Consider the following 7909-nt stretch of genomic DNA (forward strand, 5'->3'; position numbering starts at 1 on the left):
TGTCAGATAGCTAAAGTGCATTAAAACATACAAATTGCGTTGCCCCAAGAAAGTAAAATAAAGGCCCTCTACACTAATGTTCAGTTTAGTTTCGTCTGAACAGCATTTATAACAAATTAATACATCAAACTCTCAGCCCTGATTTTATATAAAACTACAAAGGAAATACAAGAGAAGTGCAATTTCTTAACACATCCTTTTAAAACATAATGGAGATGCCGGGGATCGAACCCGGGGCCTTTCACATGCAAAGCGAACGCTCTACCACTGAGCTACATCCCCTTCGAGCAGAATGTTGTCAGTTGGGTATGATAAATGACCTTTGCTGATGAGACATAAGCGATGCTATACTGTGTTCGTTCGTTCGTAATCTGTTTACCCTCCAAGATCGGTTTTTCCCTCGGACTCAGCGAGGGATCCCACCTCTACCACCTCAAGGGCAGTGTCCTGGAGCTTCAGACTCTGGGTCTGGGGATACAACTGGGGAGAATGACCAGTACCTTGCCCAGGCTGCCTCACCTGCTATGCTGAACAGGGTCCTTGTGGGGGGATGGGAAGTTTGGAAGGTATATACAAGGAAGAGGGAAGGAAGCGGCCTTGGCCTTAAGTACCAGGAGAAGTGGAAAACCACTTCCAGGATGGCTGAGGAGGGAATCGAACCCCCCTCTACTCAGTTGACCTCGCGAGGCTGAGTGGACCCCGTTCCAGCCCTCGTACCACTTTTCAAATTTCGTGACAGAGCCGGGAATCGAACCCGGGCCTCTGGGGGTGGCAGCTAATCACACTAACCACTACAACACAGAAGCGGACTATACTGTGTCATCATCATCATCATCTGTTTACCCTCCAGGTTCGGGTTTTCCCTCGGACTCAGCGAGGGATCCCACCTCTACCGCCTCGAGGGCAGTGTCCTGGAGCTTCAGACTCTTGGTCGGGGGATACAACTGAGGAGAATGACCAGTACCTCACCCAGGCTGCCTCACCTGCTATGCTGAACAGGGTCCTTGTGGGGGGATGGGAAGATTGGAAGGGATAGGGAAGGAAGCGGCCGTGGCCTTAAGTTAGGTACCATCCCGGCATTCGCCTGGAGGAGAAGTGGGAAACCACGGAAAACCACTTCCAGGATGGCTGAGGTGGGAATCGAACCCACCTCTACTCAGTTGACCTCCCGAGGCTGAGTGGACCCCGTTCCAGCCCTCGTACCACTTTTCAAATTTCGTGGCAGAGCCGGGAATCGAACCCGGGCCTCTCACACTAACCACTACAGAATTTCCCCTACGTTATAATTCTTATTCTTCTTTATCTCTTTACCCTCCAGGTATTCAATATGTTAAAATAGATGCTAAAACTAGGTACCTGTACTTTCAAAATTCGTATAATTCTTCTTCCACCTTTACTACACCCTGGTGAGAACGCGGATGAGAACAGTGAAGCACAAAAGAACTTGGCCTTGTTTTATGACCATATGCTCTTCCCGACGCCAACCACATGTAAAAATCTAAACTCTTCTGAACATTATTAAAAATAGACGTTTTGCTATAGTTGGAAGTGGTCCGGCTCCTTGGCTGAACGGGCAGTGCAGCGATTTTCGATTCAGAGTGTCCAGGGTTCGATTCTCGGTTTGGGATCTTAGCCGCATATAGTTAATTCCTCTAGCACGGGGGCTAGATGATTGTGACCGGTGGTGGTGATTAAGAGGAAGTACAACAGGGCAACCATTCGCTATCAACACTAATCAGATGGGAAAATGTTAGGAGTCCGACACTTCGAAAATGAAGTTACCGGCCAAAGAAAGCAAGGGCCACGAAGGCGTGAAAATGAAAGAATCCCTAGGGCTCGCAACCTAACACCGTGCGGTCGGATAAAAAAGATGCAAGTGAAGAGCCTGGCACAAGTAAGTGGATCAATGCCAGAACTCAGCTAACAGCCCATGGTCACCAAGGCGCTTAAGTTAAGAGCCCGTTGGTCCCCTTTTAGTCGACTATTAGGACGGGCGGGATAAAACTTTACTGCCCATGCCCACAGGGAGTTCGACATTTGAGAAAAGCGCACCGCAAAAAATCCGAGTTAACTTGTGTTAGGAACAGCGGGGAGACATGCTGGCATCCGAGCTAACTCGGGCATGGGATGGAAAGGTTAAATGAATCAACACAGGGAGAACAACTTTTCATAATATTGCGAACTAGCCTAAAAGTTGAAATCAATAGGGTAATTATGTCCTGCAGGAAGCGTTTCAATGGATGCATACTGTAACTGTAAGTAGTACATAAGACGTACTTACAATGCACAGGACTCGGAGGATAGTTCACAATGGAACGGAAAGTTTGTATAATACTGCTTCCACCTTTACTACAACAGTGAAACACATAAGAACTTGGCCCTGTTTTATGATCATATGCCCTTACCATAACTTTCTTTTTTAAGACGTTGGAGATACCGGGTATCGAACCCGGGGACTTTCACATGCAAAGCAAACGCTCTACCTCTGAGCTACATCCACTTCTCATCATTTCGATCCCAACTAGTCACTACAAATTAGCTATGCTGACCAGAATTATGCTGTACGCCAGCTTCAGTTTCTATTATGAACTGTCCTCCGTCTAATGTACTGCTTGCAGTTATGCATCCATTGAAACGTATCTTCTTCTTCTTCTTCTTCTTCTTCTGTTAACCCTCCAGGGTCGGTTTTTCCCTCAGACTCAGCGAGGGATCCCACCTCTACCACCTCAAGGGGAGTGACTTGGAGCTTCAGACTCTGGGTCGGGGATACAACTGGGGAGAATGACCAGTACCTCGCCCAGGCAGTATCACCTGCTATGCTGAACAGGGGCCTTGTGGTGGGATGGGTAGATTGGAAGGGACAGGCGAGGAAGAGGGGAGGAAGCGGTCGTGGCCTTAAGTTAGGTACCATCCCGGCATTTTCCTGGAGGAGAAATGGGAAACCACGGAAAACCACTTCCAGGATGGCTGAGGTGGGGGTTTGATTCCCTCCTCAGGCATCCTCGAGGTGTTTTTCCGTGGTTTCCCACTTCTCCTCCAGGAAAATGCCGGGATGGTACCTAACTTAAGACCACGGCCGCTTCCTCCTCTCTTCCTTGTCTATTCCTTCCACCCTTCCTATTCCCCTGTTCAGCATAGCAGGGAGGTTGCCTGGACGAAGTACTGGTCCTCCTTCCCCTGACCCATAGTCTTACGCTCCAGGACACTGCCCTTGAGGCGATAGAGGTGGGATCCGTCGCTGAATCAGAGGGAAAAGCCAACCCTGGAGGGTAAACGGATGGAAGATGGCTGCTATTTTGGTGGACGGAAAGCCATGTTTTTGGAAGATGTTAATGTTGGACGTGTTAGACCTCTAAATAGATCCATATTTCTCCGTGTAGCAGAGGAGTTCAGTTTTTTTATTGGTCTGTTTGCAGGTGATAGAATATGCTGAGCACTGAGGACTGGTATGTGGTTGAAATGGTACATGCAGCTCAACTCCGTAGGCGGGGGGGGGGGGGGCTGAAAAGAGCTGCACCACCTGGAGATGAGAACACGAGTTTACCATTATCACTGACCAGTATGACAAGGAATTTTAAGTAGGGCTGATAACGGAACCCATGTACCCGATACGGTTGTTAGCCGAAGTGAATCCCCCCTGTTTTAGAATAACAATCCCGGTATCCACTGTCAGTCGTACGAGGCAACTGAAAGAGGTCCGAGGGGCTAATGACTTGGGAACGTGGGTTAGCGACCACGGGGCCTTTAGCTGAGTACTAGCATTTCTGCCGTTTACTTGTGTCAGGCTCCTCACTTTCATCTATTTTATCCGACCACACGCTATTAGTTTCCAATGTCTATGGAGTCTTTGACTTTCACGCCCTTGTGGCCCTTGTTTTCTTTGGTCGATACCTTCATTTTTCGAAGTGTCGTGGACTTCTTGCATTTTTCCCTCTGTTTAGTGTTGATGGCTACCCTGTTGTACTTCCTCTTAAAACAGTAATCACCCTATCGACCACAATCATAGAGCCCCCGTGCTGGAGGAATCAAATGCAGCTAAGATCCCAGGCCTGGCCGAGAATCGAACCCGGGACCCTCCAAATCGAAGATCTCTGCGCTGTCCATTCAGCCAAGGAACCGGACCACTTTCAACAATATCAAAAATATTTAACATTTTTCACAAAATCGTTACATTTCCACATGGGGTTGGCATCGGGAAGAGCACTTCTTCTTCTTCTTCTTCTTCTTCTTCTTCTTCTTCTTCTTATTATTATTATTATTATTATTATTATTATTATTATTATTATTATTATTATTATTATTATTATTATTATTATTGTTGTACCGGGAGGTACACCTCTACGCCGCACATTTAAATCTTGCGCCAATTAAAACTCCTCTGCAGGAGAAAAACTGAACTTGAAACTAGACCTATTTAAACGTTTCTTCTGAAGATGTCACTACCGTAATTTGGTGATTATGAAGTTGCCTGTACTGTGTGAATTTCAACTTGTTTTTGTTTTCCGTTCATCAAGAAATTTGGACATTCTCAGAGAGGTCACTACAAAAAAACTATGATCATGCATCCTGGTGCGATGTGAAGGAACTTTTTTGAAGAAATGTTGTATTCATAAGTTTTTCCTTTACTAAATTTCGGTCATTAATTTTTGGGTTGGCAATATTTGTCCTTTCTTTCCGCCTGTTTTTTGAATTTAACCAATCAAGAATTTCTGTAATTAATTTCCAACCAATCACGTATTTCTTCTTCGATTTTGAGTGTAAATTTTGTATCCTCCAATAAAATTCTGTGGGTGTGTCTTGATTATTCATGAAAGGTCTCGAACTTTCCCCGAGGGTTTATAAACTGCGGATTTTCACGGCTCTTGGCCACTTGAGCAACATCTAACTAAGTGTGTGTATGTAAAGCAGGAGGCAGGAGGTGCCTCTTTCATCAGGCAGCAGGTTTTCAGCAAGGTAATGGCCGTTTAACATCTTTATTTCTTGCTAGCTCAGCAGTTTAACTCGCAGGAAAGGTCCGAAACTTTTACCATGTAACCTACTTTTCTAAAAATGTAATTTTCTGCCGGCTTATGTAAAAACTTCATAAAATCTGTAACCGTAATTTGGGGATAGAGAGTGATGCACCCTCTCGAGTTCCCCTTCATTTTGGTTTGAGGCGACTACGGTTTGGTAACTGATTTTCTTCTCTTCCTTAATGTTTTAAATTTCTTTCTTATACGGGTCACCTCCATAGTTTGGGAATTGCCCCTGTTTCATCGGCCTAGTGCCTTTTAGGTTTTAAGAATGCATGTTTAAGAGTGAAAATACACGCCTCCATTCTATTTGGTGTTTCGGGCCATTTATTTAAGCATTATTCGTGTTCCATTGAAGGCCCACTAGGTTGGGTACGAGATACCCCTGTTTCCATTGTAAGTTTGGCCATGGAAGGCCAAAAGGTATAAGATACTGTTGGAGTTGCCTTGAGTAGGATTGAGAACTGAGAGCACGTTAGCTCTTTTTCAAGTGTTGTAATAGTGCCTCTGGGAGGCCTGACATTGTCATTGTTGGAGCTAGTGCTCCATGTATTGGGGATTTTCTGCCCTTGCATGAAACTTTGTGCTTTGGTAAAATTGAGCTAGGAGCTCAAAATTGTAAAACTAGGGGCTTGTAGCCCAAGAGTGTAAAAATCACTAAAATTGGGATCTTTCTTGTCTTGTTTCTAGTTTGTCATTGTACCTGATATATTATTGTGTTCACTTAGTGAAAGATTGTTAAGTTTGAGATTCTAAAAAAAAACAAAAAAACAAAAACAAAACACCTTTGTTGAAGTTTTAAATTCCATTCTTGACTTTGTAGTTAGACCCGTTCACCCCGGCACCTTCTTTCACCTCTGCGTCCACGGGTAACCCCGTAACAATTATTATTATTTATTATTATTATTATTATTGTTATTAATCTGCTTACTCTCCAGGGTTGGTTTTTCCCTCGGACTCAGCGAGTGATCTCACCTCTACTACCTCAAGGGCAGTGTCCTGGAGCGTGAGACATTGGGTCGGGGGATACAACTGGGGAAAATGACCAGTACCTCCCCCAGGCGGCCTCACGTGCTATGCTGAACAGGGGCCTTGTCGGAGGATGGGAAGATTGGAAGGGATAGACAAGGGAGAGGGACAGAAGCGGCCGTGGCCTAAGTTAGGTACTATCCCGGCATTTGCCTGGAGGAGAAGTGGGAAACCACAGAAAACCACTTCCAGGATGGCTGAGGCGGGAATCGACCCCGTTCCAGCCCTCATACCACTTTTCAATTATTTTTTTGTGGCAGAGCCGGGAATCGAACCCCGGCCTTCGTGGGTGGCAGCTAATCACACAAACCACTACACCACAGAGGCGGCGGGAAGGGCACATGAAGGTAAAACATGACCAAGTTTTTATGAGCTTCACTGTTCGCATCTGCGACCCACACATAGGGTGTGTTAAGCTGCAAGAAGAAGGAGAAGAAAGTGTATACACATTTTGTAAGTAACTACCTAATTTTAGTATATTATTTAACATATTTAATGCCGTTTAGGCAGCCTAAAGCAGGCTTTCTAGTGCATAAATAACTACAGCTTGATAATAACGTAGGGGGAAATTCTGCTTCTATCGTAAGTGCTGAAAATGAGCAATTGTCGTGGTCCCAGTGTATACCACAGAACACCAATATGTGTATACAGCTTTGTTACCGACTGCAAAGAAGCGTCTAATTATTGTCATCATTACACAGCATAGCCTCGTTCCAGTCTTCAAATTGAACTCAGGATCTTCGGGACCGGAATCTCAGTATGTACCCGAGAACCCGAAGATGGCGAAATACTAAAAATAATAACTGCCACGTGGTCAGCATAGATCATTAATGATACCTAACTGACATTGCTCTGAAGCCAGGGGGATGTAGCTCAGTGGTAGAGCGTTCGCTTTGCATGTGAAAGGCCCCGGGTTCGATCCCCGCCATCTCTAATATCTTCAATATTTGTGTTTTAAAAAATTGCACTGCTCTGTCTAGACAAAATGCTGTAAGTTATAAATGTGAACATTCATTGCCTTTAAGACTGCGAAGACAAAGCGTAGTAGAAATTGTGTACGGACGCTTTTCGTCTAAAGTTATACAACAGTTAGCCGTCATATTAATAGGAACAAGGCAAGAAAACCTGCTTTTGCGAAAAGAAGGAAACACACCAAAAATATCATAAAATGCAACGTAATGGTCATGGTGTCCGCCTCTGTGGTGTAGTGGTTAGCGTGATTAGCTGCCACCCCCGGAGGCCCGGGTTCGATTCCCGGCTCTGCCACGAAATTTGAAAAGTGGTACGAGGGCTGGAACGGCGTCCACTCAGCCTCGGGAGGTCAACTGAGTAGAGGTGGGTTCGATTCCCACCTCAGCCATCCTTGAAGTGGTTTTCCGTGGTTTCCCACTTCTCCTCCAGGCGAATGCCGGGATGGTACCTAACTTAAGGCCATCGGGAATCGAACCCGGACCTCCGGGGGTGGCAGCTAAACACATTAACAACTACAGCACAGAGGCGGACGGAAAGATTTTCACTTCAAAAATTCCACATGCATTGGTCGAGATTCGAACAGCGGCTGCCTTGGAGGAGTCACTGACTACTCCGCTCATCTATCACGCCCCAATACCACTGTAGTTTCTCGCATTTGATCGATTACCTACATACAATATTGACTGTGGTATCTTAAGATACCCACCATGTTGATCGGATATTCCCTTTGTTTATCTACTGGATTCTTTGAAGAGTATCTTCTGCTGATTTAAAAGTCGTTGAAAGGCACTAGGATGGCATCTTGCCACTCGGTGTGGATAAAATTATAAACTAAACAGAAAATATTGGACTTCGATCCAGCAGAATTTCAGGAATGAAAGGTACAAGCTGGCACC

General features: G+C 45.3%; 2 non-coding genes across 2 annotated transcripts; one reads left to right on the forward strand and one right to left on the reverse strand.

Annotated features, from left to right (window-relative positions):
- Positions 1 to 210: 210 nt before the first annotated feature.
- TRNAA-UGC (transfer RNA alanine (anticodon UGC)) lies at positions 211 to 282 on the reverse strand. The gene has a single exon. It is a non-coding gene; the product is annotated as a tRNA-Ala (tRNA).
- A 6621-nt stretch (positions 283 to 6903) lies between these two features.
- TRNAA-UGC (transfer RNA alanine (anticodon UGC)) lies at positions 6904 to 6975 on the forward strand. The gene has a single exon. It is a non-coding gene; the product is annotated as a tRNA-Ala (tRNA).
- The last annotated feature ends 934 nt before the right edge of the window (positions 6976 to 7909 follow it).

This window comes from Anabrus simplex, chromosome 4 (assembly GCF_040414725.1).
Source record: "Anabrus simplex isolate iqAnaSimp1 chromosome 4, ASM4041472v1, whole genome shotgun sequence".
NCBI lineage: Eukaryota > Metazoa > Arthropoda > Insecta > Orthoptera > Tettigoniidae > Anabrus > Anabrus simplex.